Here is an 11091-nt window from a genome sequence, read left to right on the forward strand (position 1 = left end):
ATTATCCTTACATACACAGCCTTTTCAATAACTTTAGCAAACAGTGATGACATAGAAATAGGCCTAAAATTATCTACATTATTCTTTTCTCCCTTTTTATAATGCGACTTTACTACTGAATACTTTCATCGTTCTGGAAACTGACCATTCCTAAAGGAAAAATTACAGATATGGCTAAATACAGGGCTAACAAGTGCAGCACAGTACCTTAATATTCTACTAGTCACTCCTTCATGTACATGAGAGTCCTTAGTCTTCAGTGATTTAACTATTGACTCAATCTCCCTCTTGTCTGTATCACAAAGGGGTTTTTCAGACATCAATCTCGGAAAGGCATTTGCCAAGAAAGTTACATGATTACCTGTAGAAACTAAATTTTTATTTAATTCAGAAATGATTTTTAAATACTGTACACATATCTCATTTATCAGTAACAGAAATACTTTTACTGAGAACTGACTGTATGTCGTCGACCTTGTGCTGCTGGCTAGACACTTCCTTCACAATTGACCATACTTTCTACACTGGTGTGCAAAACCTAAGGACGAAAGTTACTTTCGCATGACGCACCACTGCCAAGCAACACAGTTCAATGAAAGTTGGATCATACACAGAAATAATTGCTACAGTATAGTACTACAGTTAAGGCTAAATGAAATGTAGGCAAATTCTTCACGGCAAATGATAACAGCCAAACAGTTGCAGGATAAAGATTTATTAAAATTCTTGACCACGGTTTCGGTATATCTTACTTCATCAGAAGTAATACACTAAAATCACATCCTGCACTGGAGATACATAAAACAATTGTGCCAAAGGCGTCGTCAGTAGTTAAACATCATCACCATTTATACAACATAATTATGGACACAGGGTTGATGCGAACACAGCATAGCATCATTATCTCGCCATTTTTAAAATATTGACGTAGGCAAATGAAACTTTTTTCAAAGATAACATTTACACTGACTGGAATACTCTGTTTCGAAAATCTGAAGGTCAAAAAAAAATGGCTCTGAGAACTATGGGACTTAACATCTATGGTCATCAGTCCCCTAGAACTACTTAAACCTAACTAACCTAAGGACATCACACAACACCCAGTCATCACGAGGCAGAGAAAATCCCTGACCCCGCCGGGAATCGAACCCGGGAACCCGGACGAGGGAAGCAAGAACGCTACCGCACAAATTCTGAAGGTGGCAGGGATAAAAGACATGGAGCGAAAGGGTATTTACAATTTGTACAGAAACCAGATGGCAGTTATAAGAGTAGAGGGACATGAAAGGGAAGCGGTGGTTGGGAAGGGAGTGAGACAGGGTTGTAGCCTATCAGCGATGTTATTCAATCTGTATATTGAACAAGCAGTAAAGGAAACAAAACAAAAATTCGGAGTACGAATTAAAATCCATGGAGAAGAAATAAAAACGTTGAGGTTCGCCAATGACATTGTAATTCTGTCAGGGACAGCAAATGACCTGGAAGAGCAGCTAAACGAAATGGACAGTGTCTTGAAAGGAGGATATAAGATGAACATCAACAAAAGCAAAATGAGGATAATGGAATGTAGTCGAATCAAATCGGGTGGTGTTGAGGGAATTAGATTAGGAAATGACACATTTAAAATAGTAAGGGAGTTTTGCTATTTGGGGAACAAAATAACTGATGATGGTCGAAGTATAGAGGACATAAAATGTAGACTGTCAATGGCAAGGAAAGCGTTTCTGAAGAAGAGAAATTTGTTAACATCGAGTATGCATCTACATCTACATCTACATCTCTCTACCATTCCACTCCCGAACAGCGCGCGGGAAAAACGAACACCTAAACCTTTCTGTTCGAGCTCTGATTTCTCTTATTTCATTTTGATGATCGTTCCTACCTATGTATGTTGGGCTCCACAAAATATTTTCGCATTCGGAAGAGAAAGTTGGTGGCTGAAATTTCGTAAATAGATCTCGCCGCGACGAAAAACGTCTTTGCTTTAATGACTTCCATCCCAACTCGCGTATAATATCTGCTACACTCTCTCCCCTATTATAGATTTAAGTGTCAGGAAGTCTTTTCTGAAAGTACTTGTATGGTGTGTAGCCATGTATGGAAGTGAAATAGTTTAGGCAAAAAGAGAATAAAAGCTTTTGAAATGTGGTGTTACAGAAAATTGCTGAAGATTAGGTGGGTAGATCACATAACTAATGAGAAGGTATTGAACAGAATTGGGGAGATGAGAAATTTGTGGCACAGATTGACTATAAGAAGGAATCGGTTGGTAGGACTTATTCTGAGGCATCAAGGGATCACCAGTTTAGTACTGGAGGGCAGCGTGGAGGTTAAAAATCGTAGAGGGAGACCAAGAGATGAATACACTAAACAGATTCAGAAGGTTGTAGGTTGCTGTAGGTACTGGGAGATGAGGAAGCTTCCACAGGATAGAGTAGCATGGAGAGCTGCATCAAACCAGTCTCTGGACTGAAGACCACAACAACAACATTTACACTGAAGTCACCGTGATTTTTCATGACCCCTGCACATTAAAAAAGACGAGACATGGTTCGTAGTAGAGTATGTGATCACTACGGACATCGGTGCATGCTTTGCAACGTGCTCCGAAGGTGGCCACAAGGTTGGGACGATTTCTGTACTAAGGTGTTCGATTGTTCCATTAGCGTTGTTGATAACTGCTGGATGTTCTCTGGTGCATGTGGACGTGTCGCAGTACGTCTCCCCAGTGTGTTCTATGGTATTTAAGTCGGGGGAACCGGCAGGCCAATCCATTCACCGAATATCGTCGTGTTCCAAGACATCATCTACGGAATTGTGCGTTGTCATCAGCAAAAACGATGTCTGAGCCAAATGGACGCCTGAAAAAGACGCAAATGGGGAAAGAGTACAGTGTAAAAATGATCATATTCGACAATGTTCCTACGTCCATTAGATGATCTCACTGCCCCCAAATGAGGGTGCGTCCAAAATCATGTCTGACAAGATTGTTTTGGTAGCCCGGTTGTTATGGTATGGGTAGTTATAATGTTGCATGTTCGTACTGACCTCCAGGTCTTTGAAAATGGTACACTCACCAGTAGAAACGTTACTGTCACACTGTACTCCTTCCTTATGTGTGTCTTTTCAGGAGTGCATGCGGCCCTGATTCCATTTTTATGGAGGACAACGCACGACGTGACGAAACGTGCGGGTGGAGTAGCGTTTGGAACAACAGGATATTCAGAAAATTTACCCGACTTAAAAACCATCAAGGACCTGTGTAAGGCGTTGAGGAGACGTCTGCATGCACCAATGACCATTCAACAGTATTCTGCTCCTTAGCAACCTGGTAGCCAGCATAGGAGCACGTTGCAGAGCATACACTGCCGTCCGTGCTGCCCACATAAAATATTAAGAACCACGCCTCTCCTGTCCAGGAGGCCACCAGAAATTGCAGATATTTGAGTGTAATTATCTTCTTTGAATGGAAGTATCATTTCTGTTCGTCTCATTGAGCATTTCTTTCAGCTACCTTCTGTACTACACTGTGCAGCTTCTTTCTATCTGTGGTGTAAGTTTCATCAAGCTACGTTATTTGGCAGCGATACATCACCCGAAAGTTAGTTTTTCCTTAACTTTTGCACACCATTTTAGAATGTTGCCGGGCCCCCGGGAGTAATTGCATGCAGTGCTTTCCACAGCTGATGAACTCGTGACCCAGTGAACACACGGCTGAGGTACAGACACTGTTATATCCATATAATGATGCAGGACTAGACCTCAGAAATCCACATCTGGAAATGGATTGTTTTCTAGGGATAGAACTCCGTGGTTCTTGAACTAAGTTCTGACATTGCAGCCTAAATGTCATTGGTATATGGGTAAAATTGTAGTTAATAATGACAGTAAACCAGGAACACTAATTAAAAAGCGTCGAGCATAGCAGAAACATAATAAACGATTTCAAAGACTCTCCTTTTCTGAGAGGCAGTTCGGTAAGTGTTTATACACCAAAAACGTCCACGATCTAAATTTAAATCTCTCTCACCATGATGCTAAGGCGAGTAATGAGCATAAAGTGTTCTTTAGCTTATGTTGTATCTGCTAAAGCCTCGCAAACTGATATAAAAGCATAACCGGCATAAACCCGTTACCTGAAATGCAAGGCTCTAAACCGAAAGTGGGCGTGTAAGATCCTTGCTGCCGAAAAAGATAGCATCACCCAGTATTTTTCCGCTTCTTTCGACCAAAGAGTGTGATGCCATAGATTAATCTCGACTCTAACACTCCACATTCCATTTATATTGACTGGTATTACCTCAAAATAAGCTAAACTGGCGCGGAAATCCTTACAGTGAGCTACTGCAACACCCACTCCTACCAGTAGGCCACAAGATTCCGTCCCACTACTGGTCGATGATTTGAGACAATGTGCATTGAAAGACGCTTCCAGCTTTTGGGTGCTTCATATGGTACGATGCAGTTGCGGAAAGTATCTCCAAAAAGGAGATAACACACAAGATCGATTTTGCGTCAACCCAGCTTTGCGACTTCTGCCAAGTTATTGCAGATACGTTTCTGTGAAAACGGTACATCATCGTAACCGTTAGTTGTGAAACTTCATTTGTATACAGTTCTGTACGTTACATGCTGTCTCTAGGAAGTCTGCAAATTCGACCTTCTAGATGCGACTGTTGTATAACTTTATAAAGTTGTTGTGTATTTTCTATCTTTGGACTATCTTTTAATTTTACAACGCCGTTATTCACTTACGTAACTGCGTAAGATTTTTGCATCAAAACTGAACAAATCACTGAATGTATAACGCCCCTAACCACTGCTATGAGTATAGAAGCACACGGTATTTCTTAGGACATAGCTCTGAGTACGATAGTACTTCTGGCCTAACAACAATAATTAATACACATACAAAATAAACATACACAGCAGCTAGAGGTAATCTGACTCTGTGCGAAATGGATAAACATTCACTGTTCCCTAAATGTATGAGACAATATCTGACTCTAGCCCTAACAATGATACGGTTGACCCGTGCAACAACGGTACCGTAGCTCTACTACGCAGACAGTTACAGTCATTCTGCTTGTAATGTTACATAAATAAATCTCGCTAAGTGCCTTGCGAGCACGCCAAGCGCCAGCAAATCACATACAAGTAATCGAATCACGCTAGGTGCAGTGCGTGCTCGGATGATCTTATTTTAGGCAAGTGAATAGGCAAATAGGCTGTAAAGGCTCAGTAATGAATAACTTGAAAGCTATTGTGATTTAGTCGTGTATTAATTACCGGAATTAGAGAATGTCAACAAGTATACATTACTGGTCATTGTTATTAACAATTACTACAGTTTTGGGTATCCACGTTAGTGTGTAAGTTCATAAAGTTTCTTCGTAAGTTTAATAAACAGAACAGATACCAAAGAGAGACTTCAGTCACCAATAGTATATTCTCCTTCTCTGTTTATAACAGTCTGCCAATGCTGGGGCATTTTTCTGATTCCGCGTCTGTAAAAATTGCTTGGTTTTTTGAGGCGAAGAAATCGCCGAGCCGTGATCGGGGCGCATTTTCATCCGCAAAAGATGTTCTTTGAAGGTCATTCGACACAGAGCGGGAAAGGGGAAAATCTTAGGGCGCAAAATCAGGTGAATAAGGTGGATGCAAAATGATTTTCCAACCCAACTGCTGTACGGTGTCTCTTGTGTCTAGCATCGAAAAAGTGCAAAGAAGGGAAGCTCGTTTCGTGTTAGCGCGCAATACGGATGTGAGTGTCGCTGATATGATACGCGAGTTGGGGTGGCAATCACTGAAACAAAGGCTGTTTTCTTTGCGGCGAAATCTGTTTACGAAATTTCAATTGCCAACATTTTCTTCCGAATCCGAAAATGTTTTGTTGACACCCACCTACGAAGGGAGAAATGATCATCATAATAAAATAAGAGAAATCAGAGCTCTAACGGAAAGATTTAGGTGTTCCTTTTTCCCACGCACCATTCGAGAGTGGAATGGTAGAGAAGTAGTATGAAAATGGATCGACGAACCCTCTGCCAGGCACTTAAGTGTGTATTGCGGAGTAACCATGTAGATGTAGATGTTGATGTAGGTGCGAGTGGGCGTTTCGTGGAGTGATATCATTTCACGCAGTCTTCCTGGTCGTTGTTCTTGGACTGCGAAAATGTCAGCATTGATGGTTACACCTCGAGGAAGTTATTCGTAGTACACCACACTGTCGCTGTTCCATCAGATGATTAACATTATCTTTTGTCATGCGCGCAGATTTTTGTACGAGAAATTGCTGCTTTGTTTGGGCTCAACCATTCTTTTATTTTCCTTATATGAACACAGACACCAATTCTCGTCACCAGTAACGATACTGGATAGTAATTATCGGTTTTGTTCACGAGCCAATTGATGACGAGTAAGCAGAGCTGCACATGTAACCACCCTCTAATTTTTGTGGTTTTGGCTTGGAGCATGCAGTACCCGTACACTTAGTTTTGGAACCTTCCCCACTGCATGCAAAAGTTGCACGATGGTAGAATGATCACTGTTCATCACATTCCCCAGTTCTCGAGTACAGTGGCGTGAGTCATTGTGGATTAACGTGTTTAAACAATCTTCATCAAACCCCGGAGGTCTTCCTGAACGTGCAGAGTCACTAGTATCAAAACGATCCTCCTTAAAACGAGAAAACCGTTTTCTTGCTCTGCCCTGTCCAATGACATTATCCCCATACACGGCACAAATGTTTCTGGCTGCCTCCGCTGCTGTCAACACTCCGCTGAACTCAAAAAGAATGATATATTGGAAATGTTCCGATGTCTCCACTTAGCACGCAATTTTCTAGCGTCCACAGCTCCACTCGCTATCTGCGAATATCAAAATGACAATATGTAAACTCAAGTAGCAACAGTGAATTACAAGTAAAAAAGCCGGCCGCCGTGGCCGAGCGGTTCTAGGCGCTTCAGGTCTGAACCGCACTGCTGCTACGGTCGCAGGTTCGAATCCTGCCTCGGGCATGGAAGTGTGTGAGTCCTTAGGTTAGTTAGGTTTAAGTAGGTCTAGGGGACTGATGACCTCAGATGTTAAGTCCCATAGTGCTTAGAGCCATTTGAACAAATAAAAAGTTGACAGTCGATAAATAAAACTACAGCAATTGCAATACAACCATGCAAAACAAGAACGCTACGAATTTACATACTACTCTAATAGGATAGGAAAGTCACGAAGTGAACGCATTTGATAAAACTTTCGTTAACACTCGGTACTTTAAAAAGATGGTAAAGAGCGATGTGATCCTTTCCAGGGTTCATGCGAATTATTAAGTATTTAAACATAAGTGTTCTGATAGCCGCGACACAAGTCACAGTATTGGAAAAGGTAAACCTGAAAATGATCCCCTAACGTGACATTCCGTGTCCTGCAATGCCAGCGCATGTGAACACATAGCCAGAAATTAACTTATTCGATATGCTGCAAGATGAAGCAACTGCATTCCGAAATCCAGCCTCCACACTAGCATGTCACAAGTCAACACACCTGATTCTATCAATGCTTGACAAAGTAGTGCTCGCCAGTGCACACCGACATCTCGGCAACAATATAAACTGTGGAATCCAAAGATTCTCGTCCACACATATAGTCAGGAAGTACGCTTACTGTGGCAAGTATCAGAAACAAATGTGTCACATTTCATAATACATACAAATTAGAAGTGGACATGCTGTCAGACCCAAAGATAACTAGGCAGGTACATGCGAGAATCATGTACAGTCAGTTTGACACCACACGTATACAAGGTCCTGTCCAACATAATATGCAAAGACATGGAACAGAAAACTGAGAATGCGGTAGATGATGATTAGTTTAGTTTTAGGAAATTCAAAAGTGCTAGAGAGGCGAGTCTGACATGAAGCATAATTCATTTCTCTTCATCTTCTTCTTTCTATTGTAAGAGGACTTCTTTTTCCGGATATTATCCATTGGCATTCTTACGACCAGCTGGAGTTTCTTTCACATTATATCAAGGAGAACCTCTGCATATTAGGTGGTTTATCTACTGTTCTTTGCTGTATAATTTCTCTCCTGTTATGTTCCTTTCTATCGAGTCGTGCTTGACGTTTTCCCGCTCTCCATTTAATCTAGAATTTTTCTTGTTTATTTGTAATTTCTGCTATCAGTCACCTTTTTATTTTTTGTTTTATGTTTAATCTGATGTAATACAATGCGTTTCGAACATGTTCTGTTCCTTTTCAGGCGTTTATACATACATGCAGAGAAATGTTACTTAAAAATTTATCTGTATGTATGTAAGTATGTATAAACGCCTGGAGATAAACAAAATATGTTCGGAACGCGTTGTATTATGATAGATTAAACAGGAAACAAAATAATAAAAAAGTGACTGGTAGCAGAAATTACAAATAAATAATTATCCCTTACAGTCACGGTTCACAAACGTAGCCATTATGGCCGAAAAATTTAGAATTCTTCTGTTTGCCCTTCCTGCTGAAATTCTTCGAATGTGTCCACAGAAGCCCTGTATTTCACTTAGCTTACTTTATCAATCATCCAGTCGACAGTCAACCGCTTGACAATAACAGAGAGGATCTCTGCCAAAAGATCGTGGGCAGTTAACTACTTGACGCGACTTTAAACCCGAGAATATTTGGGTAATGGATATCGCTGCAAGAGCTTTCCTATGGTGTCACTGGGCATGATCTAGTTCGTCTTTTAAGTAACCTTGTGTCTTCCTAAAGATTATTCGTTATTAGTAATTCCTTATTCGGTAGGGTACGTTATATCCCTACAAACTTTGTTGACACTGTCGAGTTTCGGTACATCTGGCTAGGACAAGTAAGGCGAACAGATCACTCAAGGACCATAGCCTATATCTCTTCGTGATTACACTCGGAAAACCGATACATGACGCGAGCAATCGGACAATTCGAGTAGTAAGTGGAACAGAAAATAAACAGCACTACTAACAAACATCGCATGGACCTTCTATAATTCATGGTGGCCTACGTTGCTTGCTTGCCTTCCAGACTTGTAGCTCCCATGGCGATCGCTGAATTGTAAAGTCAACAAAACAGATTACTGAGGGACGCGCGTATTCAACAGTTTGTGAACCCGTTTTCTGTACCATCACTGCTGAGACCCTCAGAACTTTAACGGAATGGAAAGTTGGCCTAGAAGAAGTAGGTGCATATGCTGACGACCTAGTCTTTGTTGTAGCGGCCAAATAGAGACACCAGCTTGAAGCGAAAACATCAGCATTAATCGAAAGCTTGAGCAACTGGCGTGCTGGAAATGCCACTAAGACAAATAAAACCCTATAGATTGTACTGAAATGGAACTTGTAAAGAAACCCTACTGTAAATCTCGGTGGAAATAACATACCAAGGAACATGATTTCAAGATTCTTGGGACTATACTTAGACCAGAAATTAAACTTTAATAATCATATTAAAACAGCTAGAGAAGAGTCATTCAAGATACAGAACAAACTTGAAAGTATGAACACAGTTAACTCTAGATTATCCATGACAGTAGTTAGAAAATAGCGTTGCGCTCTCTTTGAATCCACTGCACTTTTTGCGGCCAGCGCATGGGCAAATCGACTTCGCACCACGTCTAACGCCATGTGGTGAATCGGATTGTGCTCCTGGGGCTGTAGGGGTCTTTCGGCACCACCTCGGTGGAGGTACAGTGCTTAGGCTACACCTGATTTTTATTTTACTTTACTTTGTGATCGGGCCCTGAAGATCACGCGATGTCGAGAGGCCGCCGTGTCATCCTCTGCCATGTGGCAGCATGCGGATGCTATATATAGGGTAGAGGATCAGAACACCGATCTCTCAAGCGACACAGACAAAGACAGAATGATGTAGAGTAGTATCTAAATATAGTGTAAAACATAGGCTTGGCGATACGCTATAACTTCTTAACTACTAGCGTAGGTCAATCCTACTGATCTATATATAGCACACCACATTCTCTCAAGGGGAGCTGGGCAGGTTAGTAATCCCTATCCTAAATAATGTAAAACTTATGGATAAGAAAGGTACCTTTTCACCAGAAACTACTGGTAATAAAATTTTGTAAGAAGTCTGGCTTGCAAGTCACATTTCTAACCACTTTAACAGAAGGATTTCTAAAAATATTAGTTTTAAGGCTTAGGGAAGGCAGGATTTAAATGTGGACGGGGCCTTACTCAGTTACCGTTGGTTGCCCAGTTTTTTTTTTTTTTTTTTTTTTACTTTCACCTTATTTGGTACTAACTGCAAATAAGGTTACCAATAAGGAACAATCATGAAATTTGACTGTTAAGGCACAATGTCTAATAAAAAATTCTTTAACAAGTTGCACTCAAAGCTGAAGACCTTATTGACCAGAAATTCAAATTTTTTGTCGCTTGAATGCCCCAATAGTGATCATTCAAAACAACTTAACTGCTGAAGGCCTGGATAACAGGTTTTTAAGAACAGTTAACTTCTCCAAGAGATACTAAAATAATTTTTAAAAAACGAAAAACACAATCACCACAGTCTGATCAAACCAAAAGAGAAGTGGACCTCAGACAGTGCTCGAAGGATCAGCCTGGGAAAAGTCGTTCAACTTCGTAACCAAAGAGACAGGCAGCCAAGAGCTGTATTCACTTAAATGGATGGCAGCTCAAACTAGTGAAACTAGTGACAGGTTAAACGCAGACCAACGCTGTTGCAAAATCTACCTAACGTCTGGTAACCAACACAACGATGGAATAACCCAGGCAAGGCGGAACCGGCGGACAGCACTGGCCGGCCCGTGTAGCCGAGCGGTTCTAGGCGCTTCAGTCTGGAACCACGCAACCGCTGCGGTCGCAGGTTCGAATCCTGCCTCGGGCATGGATGTGTGTGATGTCCTTAGGTTAGTTAGGCTTAAGTGGTTCTAAGTTCTAGGGGACTGATGACCTCAGATGTTAAGTCCCATAGTGCTCAGAGCCATTTGAACCATTTTTTGGACAGCACTGAGCCTTCAGAATCCGGTGTTTAGAACATCCAGAAGCAGAAGGAACCACTGTAACCAATGTAGTCCAAAAGGCAAAAT

General features: G+C 41.3%; 1 non-coding gene across 1 annotated transcript; it reads left to right on the top strand.

Moving 5' to 3' along the window:
* The first annotated feature begins 10805 nt into the window (after nucleotides 1–10805).
* On the top strand, nucleotides 10806–10889 carry Trnas-gga. Its single transcript is given in 2 exon segments — nucleotides 10806–10845; nucleotides 10855–10889. It is a non-coding gene; the product is annotated as a tRNA-Ser (tRNA).
* The last annotated feature ends 202 nt before the right edge of the window (nucleotides 10890–11091 follow it).

This window comes from Schistocerca americana, chromosome 1 (assembly GCF_021461395.2).
Source record: "Schistocerca americana isolate TAMUIC-IGC-003095 chromosome 1, iqSchAmer2.1, whole genome shotgun sequence".
Taxonomy (NCBI): domain Eukaryota; kingdom Metazoa; phylum Arthropoda; class Insecta; order Orthoptera; family Acrididae; genus Schistocerca; species Schistocerca americana.